This window comes from Calidris pugnax, unplaced genomic scaffold (assembly GCF_001431845.1).
Source record: "Calidris pugnax isolate Ruff unplaced genomic scaffold, ASM143184v1 scaffold38, whole genome shotgun sequence".
NCBI classification, from domain to species: domain Eukaryota; kingdom Metazoa; phylum Chordata; class Aves; order Charadriiformes; family Scolopacidae; genus Calidris; species Calidris pugnax.
The window spans coordinates 5579634-5593699 of record NW_015090995.1 but is presented as its reverse complement, the minus strand read 5'-3'; positions in this window follow the sequence as shown (position 1 = coordinate 5593699).

Here is a 14066-nt window from a genome sequence, read left to right as displayed (position 1 = left end):
CAACTGCATTTTTATGTCCTCAGCACATTGTGGGCTTTGCAATCACAACTACTTTTTGGAATTGAACAAGGTTATAGTTTAATCTCCCAAGTATTTCTTCATGCTTCCTTCTTCTCATTCCCCCACCAAAAATCAGTAGAATATACCAACTTCCAGCTTTTTGAGCAAATCGTTTTGGTACATGTTCTGTATTTTTACATTTGTATTTGATCCTCTATCCTTCAAATCCTGCTGCAGGCATCTCATACAACTGCACTTTAAAAGATACTCTCACTGTTTATGTGTTTCTGCTAATCTCTGTGTCTCTGAGACAACAGAACAGAATGGCGCAAAAAAGAAAAACAGTCATTAAATCATAGAATTTTTTGGAGGACCAAAAATGCAAACATGACAGAAAATACCTATTTTACAGGGTTTTTGATTTAAAAATACCTTTAGAAGGACATTTCTTAATGCGTATCTTCAGGGAACATTATCGCCTGTATTAAAACATGCATCTGGTTCATTACGGATATTTATGCACAGTATCAATTTAAAAGACCCTATATTTTAATTCAATGCATTTCTGGTTTCCTCAAGATTAACTCTTTGATTCATTATAGGCATAAAAAATTAATAGGCATCTAATTAAACATATAATTCACTGAGATTAATTGTGGGAATTAATCTCAGTATAAGTGAACATCCCAAAGTAAGATCTTTTTCCACTGAAGATATACACAATGAAAAATGGTACAATATATCTTCTTTAATCATAAAATCAGATAAAAGTAAAACATGGAAATTGTTGTTTAGTATAAAAAGACATAGTAGAGAAATGAGAGAATTAAGGAAAGAAAAGAACATGTATTATCTTAACAACTGTTTGAATTCATGACTGGTTAACATTAGACCCTAGGATTAAAAAAATAAATCTAATCACATCCCATCTACACTTTCCAGGAAAATAAGTGCATTATATGAAATCCTTAAAACAGGGAAATAGCAGGTTTGTTGAAGGACAGGAGGGTGAGTGTAAATGGAATAGAGTCTTTTGAGATGTTTTGAGTGTCCCAAGCAGGTTTGTTGAAGGACAGGAGGGTGAGTATAAATGGAATAGAGCAGGACTGTCTTTTGAGATGTTTTGAGTGTCCCGGCCAAATAGGTTTGTCATTGATCCCACTCATGCTGAAGCTGACAGTGGTTTGATTAGCCAGCTAAAGCTGATCCATTTGCCAATGAATGTATTTATGTTTCCCAATTTTTGTTGCTTCTATTTTTGTCATTATTGTTTTTCTTTTTTGATTCAGATGTTCTTTGTAGATGACAAATGTTTTTGTGGTAACAATTCATGGTGTGACCTGAAAGGACTTTTAAAGTCCTTTTATCAAGTTCCTAAAATGATATTTCAGGTTAGCCAATGTTTAGACTTGCCCCAGGTCAACTTGTATTGGTGTTTCGAAACCATTCACAGAACTCCATGGTAGTGGTTTTCACTGCAAGGTGTAGGGATCATTTCAATCCACACCTTATGCACTGTTACTAAGGTTGTAATTCTTTAGAAGAGTACAGCAGTACTCCAGAAAGAGGACTGGAAAGTGCAATAGCTACTTGAAATAGCAGTGGGACATTTAAAAGCCCCAGAGTGCAATTGCTTGTGCTGGAATTTGACAGGAAGTTTAACCTTGCCTTTTTACTGCATATCTAGTAACCTCTGCTGCTGTAGATCTTTTATGTTTCACCCCAAATATAAGAGCAACTTATCAAATGCAGCACTTTCCTGCTTTTTATGCCAGTGGCTGTTATAGCCTTGAGGTCAAGCATTTTCAAGTTGAATTTGGTCAACAATTTTCAAATGACAGCATTTTGATACTATTTCCCTCTCTTTTTTCCCTACATAATAAGAGGAAAAATGGCAGATCTACTCACAAAGTCGTATGAGAAGATGGACAAGGTAGACAAAGTTTTGAGCTACTTGTGGCTTTGTAAAAATGGTTGTAAAGCTTAGATCTGAGTTAAAACAATACAAAACAAAAAGATACATAAATCTTGGTCGTATAACCCTTATCTGGGATATCTGGGGTCCTGCTTAAAGAATTCTCTTGGAAAATATTGGAGAGATATCGGAACATAGTTTAATAGAATATAGATGTATATTTTAGCATTTTTAACAGGATCATTAAATTCAATTAAATTTAAAAATTCCTATACTGATTTCAAGGTTTTTATTTACCTTTTAAAGGAGACATTAGGTCAAGTTCTGGAACATTGCAAAATAAAGAAACTCTGACAGTATTTACCTTTTAAAGGAGACATTAGGTCAAATTCTGGAACATTGCAAAATAAAGGAACTCTGACATGTAGCTGGAAAAAAGTTGGTTTGAGGAAGGCATCTTGAGAAAGAATTTTAGGAAGAGTTTTGAAGAAACTGCAAGTTTTTCAATTGCTCTTTCTCATTTAAAATGCTATGAGTAAATCTTTGGCTTCTTCAAAAAAAATAAAAGGTTGAATGCAGTAGGCATGAGAAAGTCTGTATATAATGTTGCTTTTGAACTTTACACTGAAGGGTGACGACAACATGGAATGGAAATTTGTTTTGGATGGGAAAATGAACACAAACTTGTGAATAAATATTATGTGAGGAACTGAAAATGAGATACCTTAGGTATTTGACTATAAGGATAAATGTTAAATGGAGAATTGAGTCACAAAGAGGTGAAGCTGCTTATTCAAACACAATTTGCAAGTTGATAGAAAAATGAGGAAACTGCTGTTTTGTGTACGATAGAGCAGGTTTACTCCATGGTTGGCCTGGCCCACGGCCTTTACAGTGATAGGCACCTGGCTTTGCTATTCCCTGTGCAGAATTTCTTTTGCAAGGAAATACAGCCAATAAGGAGTTCATGGTGTACTTCAGAGGGTACCCTTGTCTTGGAAATTCATGGGCTCAGGATTGCAGGACACAATCAATTATGTCCTGCTTGATGCCTTAACCAAAAGAACAGCCTTACTCTTATTTTTCTGGAGCTTTTTACCTTTTCTAGGTTAATGATATCTTTAACTGTCACATGTGGAATTAAAACAGTGATGTTCTTCTGTGAATGAATTATTCCTTACTGAAAGTAACATACAGCACTCCTCAAACAAGGCAATAAAGCTCTGTTGGGATGTTTTAATTCTCTTCTATAAGACATTGCTTGCTCATCCTGGAATCATTAAAAATCAGCCACCAAATCAATGAGTCTCATTAGAAATCTGTCTTTTTGCTTAATGCTATTGATTTAATCTGTTCTAGAAATCCCTATTAACCATTAGTCAATTAAACTCATGACAGTTATATAGATTAGGTAAACCTGACTACTGTCTCAGAGAGCTCAGAATAGATTAAGTGATTATCATGTAAGATTCTTTTAATTAAAAGACACAGTTTAGATACTTTATGCTCTCTAAAGCTTATATGATAAAGTCCTCAACCGGCAGTAATTATATATTAGTAATAAATATATTGATATACTAAAAGCTAAATAAGTGCCTGAGAGTTTAAAAAAAACAGTTTGTGCAGTTGATACGGTGTATGACCTGCATCAAACTGAAAGTAAATTATTTCCTGAAGAATTTTATCTCTGTGTGACAAATGTATTATTCCTAAGCCTGGCAATCAGGTTTAAATAGGTCAGTAGTGTGCAGGTATAACTGATGAAGCCAATGCACCCTTGTACTCTTCTGGACCTTACAGCATCTGCCCATGTCATCTGTAGTTATCCTAGTAGCCAGCCAGAGCCTCTTCTCTTGACTCATACCTCCAATTTTTCTGATGGTGGGTGTATGTGTTTGTCTCTCAGAAAGGTAGGGGTGAATCAGGGAAACTGTGTCTCTTCGTCCTGTCTCTCCCTCGCTGACCTTTAGTCAGCAGTTAGTAAGTCTAAATGGCTCCTTCCATTTCAAAAAGCAGAAACAGGGACTAGGCAGTCTTTAAATCCCACTCCATCTCCTATTCTGAGATGAGAGAAACTTTCTAGCCAAAACCATCTGTATCTCAGTGATTTTTCAGAATAAGAATTCAAGTAATATCAAACCTGGGACAGAACAGATTGTCCTCATTTGAGGTAAAATCGAACCAATTTTCTGTTCAGTCATTTTATTTTTCAGTTAAGCCTCTTCTAACTAACTGAACTCTCTGAAATTGACAACATATTTTTCAGGCACTGTCCACTTCCAGAGTGATATGATCTGATTATAATTTATGCCAAGGATTGGTATGGTATGCAGACAGTCTCTTGCTTATGTTTATTGCTATAACATCCAAGGTCAGATTGCTTTGTGATATGCTCCTTTGGAGGATCAGAAGCAGAAAAGTGGAGAGGGATTGCACCTGCATGAAGGAGTGGCCAGGACAGGTGACCCCAAACTGATTACCAGGGTATTCCATCCCATCTGCATCATGCTCAGTATGAAAGCTGAGAGATCAAAGGGTTAGCCCTCTTTCCTCAGTGGCTGGCATCCAAGGAAGACTCTGTCTGCCTTTGATTCCGATCCATGCATTCCTGAATCCAGATGTGTAAACCAGTTCCCATCTGTCACAGAGTCCAGTCTGGGACTTTCCCAGTGCCTGCCAGTGTGTTGTCATCATCCTGGGAGCTCAATACTGGTTTTGTATACTGTATACATTTCGTTATTATTTTTTTTAATATTAATATATTTTGTTTTTATTATTACTATTTCATTAAAGTAGTTTAGTTTCTTTTAAATTCATGTTTCTTTTTCTCTCATCCTTCTCTCCCTGAAGTGAGAAGCTCTCCCTTCTCTGAATGAGAGAGAAGTTATAGACAGCATGTTGTTTGTTTCAGTGACCAGTCCAGCCCAAACCGTGGCACAGATTTTCTCTGACATACAAGCTTGAGTTTTCTAAACAAATTACATTTTGAATATTCAGTACTGTTCCTTAAAAACTTGCTTATTCCTCGCATTTTCGTCTGTCATTTTAGAAAAAGGAAGCTGAATATTGGTTTTGCATATATTCAAAGATCAAAAAGAAACCCTTTTTAAAACATCATCCCATTCTTTGGGATTCAAATCCATTCGTATTTGTCGAGACTGCAAAACAGAGGAAGAAAAATGTCAGTTCTGGCTTATTTGTGTTTACCACATAATTGTGCTGAATTGTTGATGGTTCTCTGTGAAATCCAACTGAATGAAATGCCCTGAAATAGTAGTGTTTGCTTTAAATTGGTTTGATTTTGTGTTTCTTGTTCACTAATAATTTGAAAGAAGATACTTTACTTGTGTGATAGGCTTCCTTTGCTCTAAATACTCTTTCTGTTCTTTTTGAGTGCTTTTCAAATGAAACAGTATGTGTTTCCATTGCAGAACACAGTGTACTGAGAAGCGCTGCTGGAAATGAATTAATTGAAAAAATTCTAAATCATTTTTTTTAGGTTCAGGCTACAAAAAGACTTGGTTGCTGTAGTGTTGAGCACCTAAGCTGATATTTAAATGTGTTCTTAAATTCAGCCTCTAGCTAAATTAGGCTAAACAGCATTCAATGTCTTCCCTCATGAACTGTTCCTAATTACTCTCTTTTCAAGGCTTTCTTTTTCACATCATAGTTGTTTTAACTGTAAATACATTATACTGCTATTATACTGAAATTAAAGATGCTCCTTTGTCGTTGTTCTACATGGTTTTCTGAAGCATCTATTTTCTTCCACTTTAAAAAGGAGTATGATATATATATTTCTGTGAGAATTGCACAAACGGGGATTTATGTTTTCTGTAACTCTCATTAAATTGTTGCTAATAGTGGGATCATTTTTACTATGCTCCCTCCCTCCCTGTCTCTCTCACTATATATACATATATAGGCATATATGTATACACTTATATATGTGCGTGTTTATGTCCTATTGCTAGTTTGCAGGTTTGTGGACTCTTTGGAATAAAAAACGCCAATGCCTCTGGCTTTATTACTGTGATTGTGCAAACCTTTGCAGCATCTGTTATAACTGCTGCTCTTATTTCAGTGAATAGCTACTGTTGTGCTCTAGCCAAAACTTGTACAGGCATTTGCTGGATAAAAGACTTCATGCTGAATTTTAGATGTCCACACTCACGTCTACATCTAAGGCAGTCATCACAGCTCCTGTCATAGAGGGTAGAGTAAAAATGGGCACTTCCAGGGATGTTTTATCTCATCTAAAGACAGATTACTAAAATAGTTCCACAAAAATGTATTTTAGAAGTGCTTTTTCTTATTGTTATCTATAAAGGGAGTCTATAATTAGATCAGACATAGAGATGGTTACATCACAGAAGTCTAAAGTTAGGTGATACAAATCCCACACTAAAATTTGGTGTCTGCAAATTTTAGATCTAATTCTAAGTGTGGCACACATTTATAAAGAGCACTTTGAAGGGGGTTGGGCCACAGATATCTATATCACTTTTACTTTTTGCTGGGATTACCAATGGCTTTGATTTCTCAGTTTAGCTCTAGCACATACGGGAAAGCTAGCCGCAGCCATGAAAAAATGAAAAGTATTTTTATGGCTGTTAATTTAAGCAGTTAACTAGAAAACAAGCTTTTAAAAATAAAACCAAGATATATACTCTGCATTAAGAAAAGGAATCTGAAAATTGACACAATGTCAGTGCCTGCATGGCTACAAAAGTCTACTTCTGATCATAAGCTTCTAAGGAGGCTAAACTTATATCCCTTTGGTGCTGTATAAAGTGTGGAGAACCCCTTCATGTTAATAAGCACATCAAAGAAATAAAAAATCTCTGATGGGCAGGAATACCACATGATTAAAATATTTGTTACATGCTTCCAAAATTCACTCTTTTAGCTGGCTACTATTTCAGCCTATCTATTTCTTTTTCCCTCCTCCACAAGTAACTAAGATAATGTCCTGGCTCTACTGAAATGACTGTGAGTCCTAACAAGTGAGGCTCCTATCTGACGGAAGTGATGCAAAGGCACTAAAGGCTGATGTCCTGGTTTGATTTTTGCTTAATGGGAAGTTCAAGAGGAGATCTGTATTGTGGGCTTTCTAGATCAGTCAGTGGTAATTTGTGAGATACTTCAAGAAAAACACACACACACACACCCCTCCCAACGAGCCCCTATGACTTGACCTAGATATTGGGTATTTTGAGGCACAGAAGTTACTCCAGATAGTTAGTTATTCATTTTCTCATGATCTGTTAACTGGCATCTTGATTATGTGCAAAAACAGCTGTGAGTCTTTGATTTTTCTCATTCACTAGAAAGATGAAGTACAGACTAAAGCTATATTCAATGTTTGTTCAAAGATCTAGAGATGAACATCCTTTTGATTCTGAAAGTAAAATTAATGCCAAAGAAAACCACACCATGACCTTTAGGAGTCCCTTCCCTTGAGCCTGTCAAGTTAGGCTTAGCAGATGGTAAACTTGATTATGGAGAAACTTTCTTGTTTAATGTACAAATAATAATGCATCAAGTGCTGTTGCTTAAGGCATCACTTGAGATGTGAGGGCTTGGTGTCCTCATGACAGGTCCATAATTCTGAAGATGTTGAAGAAGATAGTGCGCTGGACTTGTGTCTGACAGACATGGGATCCAGGCACTCCATTGCTGGAGAGTTACAGAGAGGCACTGGACACACTTAAGTCTTGGACTTCAGTGCTATAGTAGTGATTCTGAGAATTTTTACGTATGACTTAAGTTGAATGTAAGGTCACAGATTATGTGGTTTACATTCAAAGAGTCTTTGGGTAAAACAAGGCCCACTTGCCTTTCTTCCAGATGACATCCTAAATATAGAGCTATTAAGCCACATTCTGTCATTCGAGGTTACTTAAAACTGAACTCCCCCCACCCCTACCCAGCAACAGGAAAAGTGCCATAGGAAGGTGGAAAGTGCATCCGTGTAGCATAACCTAAAGCCCCACAATCCTGGTGTTCTCCTGAAGCTCAGCCTGGCTCAGGATGGAGACTGCACCGCTGCCACTCCAGTCAAGCTGGAGCACGCATGAAGGCAGAACTTTGAAAATCTGAGACTTTTTTTACTGGTGGAAAATCTGAGCAACCCTAAGTACAAGCAATGGTCCTGAAGATTACTTTTGTGGATTTTAGGCACCTCATCCTTTGTTTGCTCTGACTGCTTCAGGACATAACAGTACTTGTACCAACTTCCCTGTGATGTGGAGGATGAAAATGTTGACGTTTGTATGATATATAGATACTGTGAGAATGGGAGCCATATAAATACTGGCCCATTTTTATGGCAGTGATAGAATATGTAATAGACATTGTTCAAAGCTACAAAACTGATTTTATGAGAGGTCTGTATTTTTAATGTTTCAATTAAGGTTATATCTTCTGTTTGCCACTCATATACTGTAAAGTTGTTAGAAGTCTTGTTCATACACAACTATGAAATACAGCAGGTTAATTGTTCACTTTAAAATAGTCATTTCTATTAGAAGCAGATTATTCATAAGTGTGTCTCAAAACTGCACTAGAGAAAGTTACTTGATTTTCCAGTTTATTTATTCATAAAGTCTGAAGTGCTTAGCAAGAAATGAAACAAAAATGGTGAAGTACAGCACATTCTTCATTTTGACGTATCTATGGCTTATGCTTGTCAAAACATTAATCTTTAATCAATGTTTGAAATAAAGAGGCTAGTGCTCATTAAACACAAGATCTGGAGAAGTGGTTGTGGTTAATTAGTAAAGTGTGACTTGTTTATGGATGCTAAAAAGCATTTGGATGGCCTACATGTTAAAGATGCTGAATTAATTGTTAATGTGAAATATCTTGTTATTTCTCATGATTCAGAAGTTAAAAATGTAGTTCCAGATTCTTAAAGGTATTTGTGCATGCAATTTCCACTGATCTCAGTAGGAGCTTGCTTTAAACTAATTAATTTCTAGGAATTTGCCTTTCTACTGATAAGACACATGTTCAGGGACAGTGCCAAGGTCCTAGCTCCTTCAGAGTACCTTTCTTACTAGGATCAATTACTTATCAGTGACATATTATAAAGTTAATCCTGACTATTCTTGGCTTTTTTTAAAATGTGCTTTGTTTACCCAGAGTCTGACTTCATTTACCCAGGGAGACACCCTGTTTTAGAGGTGATGGGAGCTGAGAAGCACCAGAGGCAGTATGAATCAATGAGTATTTCATTGGCCTGATCAATCCACAACCTAGATAAACAGCCTATTGAATGTTTATATATATATGTGTAAAAAATATATAAAACCCATGCAGGCCCCTCATCAAGGGAGTCTGCACACCAGGATTACATGCTGAAAAGGCTATTTATTATTTAAGGAACTGCATCCTATAATAGGTCTGGTCCTTAGGATAAAACCTTTGGCCAAACTCCAAGTTCCATAATGTTCCACTAAAAACAAGTCTTTTACTGGATACCAAAGACACTTACTAGGGGAGTGAGAATATAATTCAGTGTTTAGACCCCACAATTCAATCATGATTAGACTTTGTATGTCTTAAAGACCAACATTAGGCTGAATTGTTGCTCTCTTTCATTGAAGACAATATGAGTTTTGCTACAGAAAATGATGAGGAGGCAATAGGATCCTGGGAGTGATTATAAGGAGAAGGGTGAAAAAAAAATTCTAATGTTAGTGTCAAACTGAGATTTGTTTGATGAAATCAAAGAAAAATTATCACAAGTCTGGAAAGAACAAGAAAGCCAGGAAGCGTAGTCACTGAAAACCTCACCAGTCTTGTAATTTTGAGAGGAAAAAAAGTAAACCAAGCAGAGTTCCACTCTGTAAGAACAATGTTGGCTGACACAGGAAAGTATCCTCCAGCGATTAAGTCACTGTATTTACAAAGGAATTTAGCCTTGTGGTAGTCTGGTTCTACAGTTACTTAAAATGGGAGTTATAGTAGGAGAAAAACACTCAAGCTCAAGAACGTTAGCAAAATGTTTAATTTCTTGATTGTCCTTGAAAAAAATGGAGGTGCCTGAAATTCTGAAAAAAAGTTAGAAATTTGCATTGCATTGCAGGCCATATTTACAATAGGAGATCTGAACTGAACTAATTTAATACTCAATTTCCCTTTTAAGTACCACCTTCCCACCTTTTGAAATAACGGATTAGTTCATAGGTTTATGTAAAGATAGGAGAAAATTGCTTTCTGATCCATGTTTAATTGAAGCAGAACTTGATTCTCCAGAAGTTGCTGCGAGTTCTGGAGAAGAAAATATTGCAAGCATCTCTTTCATGAAAGGAAATAAGAGTCAAAAATCTTTACAGAGCCACCTCATTCATTAAAAAAAAAAATATACTGAAATTTTACATTGTGGTGTTTAGGAAATAGATGAGTATGTTCATAGTGTTGTAATATTTCAAAGAAAACCCTCAATATAGTGACAGTTTTCAGTCACTAGTATTAATTTAGAACACAATGCTGAACTTTTCTGTGAGCAAAAAAAACATGCTTTATCATTTTGTTAATGTCTCCAGCTATTAATAGTGTTGCCATTGATCAAGAAGCAATGTGATGATGCATTTTGAAGAATCAATTTTATTTTTACGTTTGTTACTAGTTACTTGTTTCCTTTAATATGCTGAAATGGCAGGAGTAAGTTACCCCTTTCACTTTTTGCTTTTTAAAAAATAAGAGTGATTATTCTCAAATATGTTATGTTTGTGAGTGTTTTAGCATTTGAAAATTGGATTTTAATTGAACAGTATCAATTAGAACTGAAGAGTTCCTGCACTGTACAGTTGCAGTCTGAACCATCAATTTCCACTACAGTAATGCAGATTGAAGTTTACTGCTATTTAAATATTCATTTGCTAACTCTGACAGTAGTATTTGAAAAAAAAAAACCACAATGCCTTTGAAGAAAAATGCTAAATATTTTTGCTGTGTCCCTGGTACTGTGCAGAAGAACCCAGCTTTATGTCTTTGCCCATCTGCTGAAGGGCTCTAGTGGTTTATGGGCCTCCTGTTGCCTTTTCCCTTTGAATATGTTTAGAAATTGTGTTACTTCTTTCAGTGGGAGCCAGGCAGATGTCAGCCTCAACTCTGAAGAGAATAGAGGAAAGATAGGATCTTAGTTCATCTCAGCTAAGATTTTCCCAAAGAGCTGTTTACTACAGAAATTGGCCTTATTGTCTCATTATTTTAGACAGTTATATACTTCTTTATTTATGAAAATAAATATATATACTGTTTATTTATAGTATTTACATTTTATCACAACAGTTCCATGATACAAGGAAAAGCATCTTCTTTTTTAGAGCTATGAAAACTGTCACAGATAGCAGTGATATTTTTCATGTCCGGGGCTAAAAATTGATTGCAAGTAAGAGTTAGCAATAGTTTTTTTGTCCCACAATGCATTTATTTCAGTGCTGCTAATTATTTAAGCATTCAGGTGATTTTAGATACTAAAGCCAACACCAGTCTTCCTGCTGATGGACTGGTTGCCCTGCAATAGAAGAAGAATGTCTTGTGCAACACAAAGAAAATAAATCATAACATTTACACAGGTGTAATTTCAACAGTTCACAATGCATTTATTTCAGTGCTGCTAATTATTTAAGCATTCAGGTGATTTTAGATACTAAAGCCAACACCAGTCTTCCTGCTGATGGACTGGTTGCATGCAATAGAAGAGGAATGTCTTGTGCAACACAAAGAAAATAAATCATAGCATCTACAGTGGTGTAATTTCAACAATTCTCCATCGCCCTTAATTTTCTGAATAAAAGCAACTGTTTTAGGTACACTTGGGCCTACACTGCTAATTATGACTAATAAACAGACCCTCTAATTCTACAGATTTTCATTACCACTGTGTGTCCTGAGAGGTTTAGGTTTCTTCTATAGTGAAGAGCCATGGGATGTGCAGTTTGTTTGCTGAACACTGTGCCGTATGGTGTCTGCAGGTCTCAGAGTATGATATAGGGATGCATCACCAGTTGTACAGCATTCCTGTTTGTCTGGAGCTGCACCTAAAACAGGTCACTGGCTTTAGTGGGTCTACTGAGTTTCATGCAGTTGCTGACCCAAAATTATTTACAAGAGCACACAATGGAAAGGGAATGGGGAAAAAGGTACAGGCAACTGAGAACTAATTGCAAGAGATACAGTCTTAAGGGTAAGCAGAGAATGAGAAAAGATGTTGAATAAAAGAAAGGACTTCTTTCGAAATGCACGGATCAGAGCAGAAAATGAAGGTCATGGACTGTCTGCAGAAACTTAAAATATTATGAGGAATCTATAACAGATTCTGGAATGAAAGGTGTGCAAAACCTAAAAAACCCATTCCACAAAGGCATGTTTACACCGTCTTAAAACTGCTAAAAGAGGCTTTCTGAGCTTGCTGATGCGTGGACGGGCATCTTGCTTTTCTCTTTCAAAGATATATGCCTCTAAGAAAAGACAGAAGTAAAAAAGAACTATTTTATAATAAAAACAGTCTCTGCAAAGCTCATCTTAAAGGTCAAAAAATGGAACACTTACCAGAAGGCACTTTTGAGAGTAGTTTGATAATAGCTATTGGCACTATAGCTTAGAGTGCCAGTGTTCAACTTCTAAATGCTTATGCCCATGTTTTTTACTCTAATTTCAGCTGTAAGAAAGACAATGTTAGATGGTGACAAATTAACTCTAAATTCCTGGGACAGCTGTATCTCTTCCTCTAAAGGCTTACTGCTAGCACACAGATCAATAACTGCAAAAAGGAAGGGTATCCACAGAAATCCTTAGATTTGGTGCAAACACCTGTGGACTGATCCCAGATGCTCAGCGCAGTCCAGTAAAGAGGCACTGGAGGAAACTCTGTTGGGAGGGCACCAGAATAGCCACAGTAGTGAACTATTTTGTGGGGTGTAATTAGTTAGGATGAGGGTATTACCCACCCAGAGCTTAGCTGTTATAGTTAGGATGAGGGTATTACCCACCCAGAGTTTAGCTGTTATTCTGTGTCACATACACAGAGCATCTCAACTCGAAGTAACCAGTCTGTTCCCACTCAGAATAGCACTGTCCTTACAAAGTCCTGTTGTTTACATGTCTTTCTGAACCAGCTGAAGAAGAATTTCACTGTATTTTTCACCATCTTTTCTTTGAATTACAAACATTTCATTTAAAAGCCATTTTGGAAGCCTGCATTGAAGAATCCACTTTTTGCACGTGTGAAAGAATATTGGCTATTCTAAATATTTCTGCCTCTCCTGCTGTTATTTGATCCTCCCAAATGTTTTCTATTCAGCATTGAATATTAAGAATTCAGTTTAAAAGTACAGGGTAATTGCTTAGCAACTCTTAGTTTGCCATCAATTTTTTTGTCACATACACAGAGCATCTCAACTCGAAGTAACCAGTCTGTTCCCACTCAGAATAGCACTGTCCTTACAAAGTCCTGTTGTTTACATGTCTTTCTGAACCAGCTGAAGAAGAATTTCACTGTATTTTTCACCATCTTTTCTTTGAATTACAAACATTTCATTTAAAAGCCATTTTGGAAGCCTGCATTGAAGAATCCACTTTTTGCACGTGTGAAAGAATATTGGCTATTCTAAATATTTCTGCCTCTCCTGCTGTTATTTGATCCTCCCAAATGTTTTCTATTCAGCATTGAATATTAAGAATTCAGTTTAAAAGTACAGGGTAATTGCTTAGCAACTCTTAGCTTGCCATCAATTTTTTTCCCTCGGTTTGTTAGGGAAATAAATGTAATTTGAAGACATTGAAATAGGTAGCAGTTGTGATATGTGACTTGGAACTGACATATCAAATCTTTTCATTCACACTTTAGTGTGTGAGTTCACAGTGTGGACTGTGAAATCTTGTTTATTTGGAAGAGACAGAGTAAATCACACAGTAAACAAGCAGAATGTGGAGACGAGCTCTTCTATTTCCTGTGTTGCTCTAGTGCCAGTGAGGTTTGTTCCCAGCTGTTGACTGTCACTGGACTCAAGGCTGTATAAACAGTACAGAGACTTGCACAGGGAAGTTTAAACTTGATGTTTATGGCAGCAGGCTATAGAGAAATAGAAATAACGAGGCAGTACATGGAATTTGGAACAGCTATAAAGGGCAAAGATGA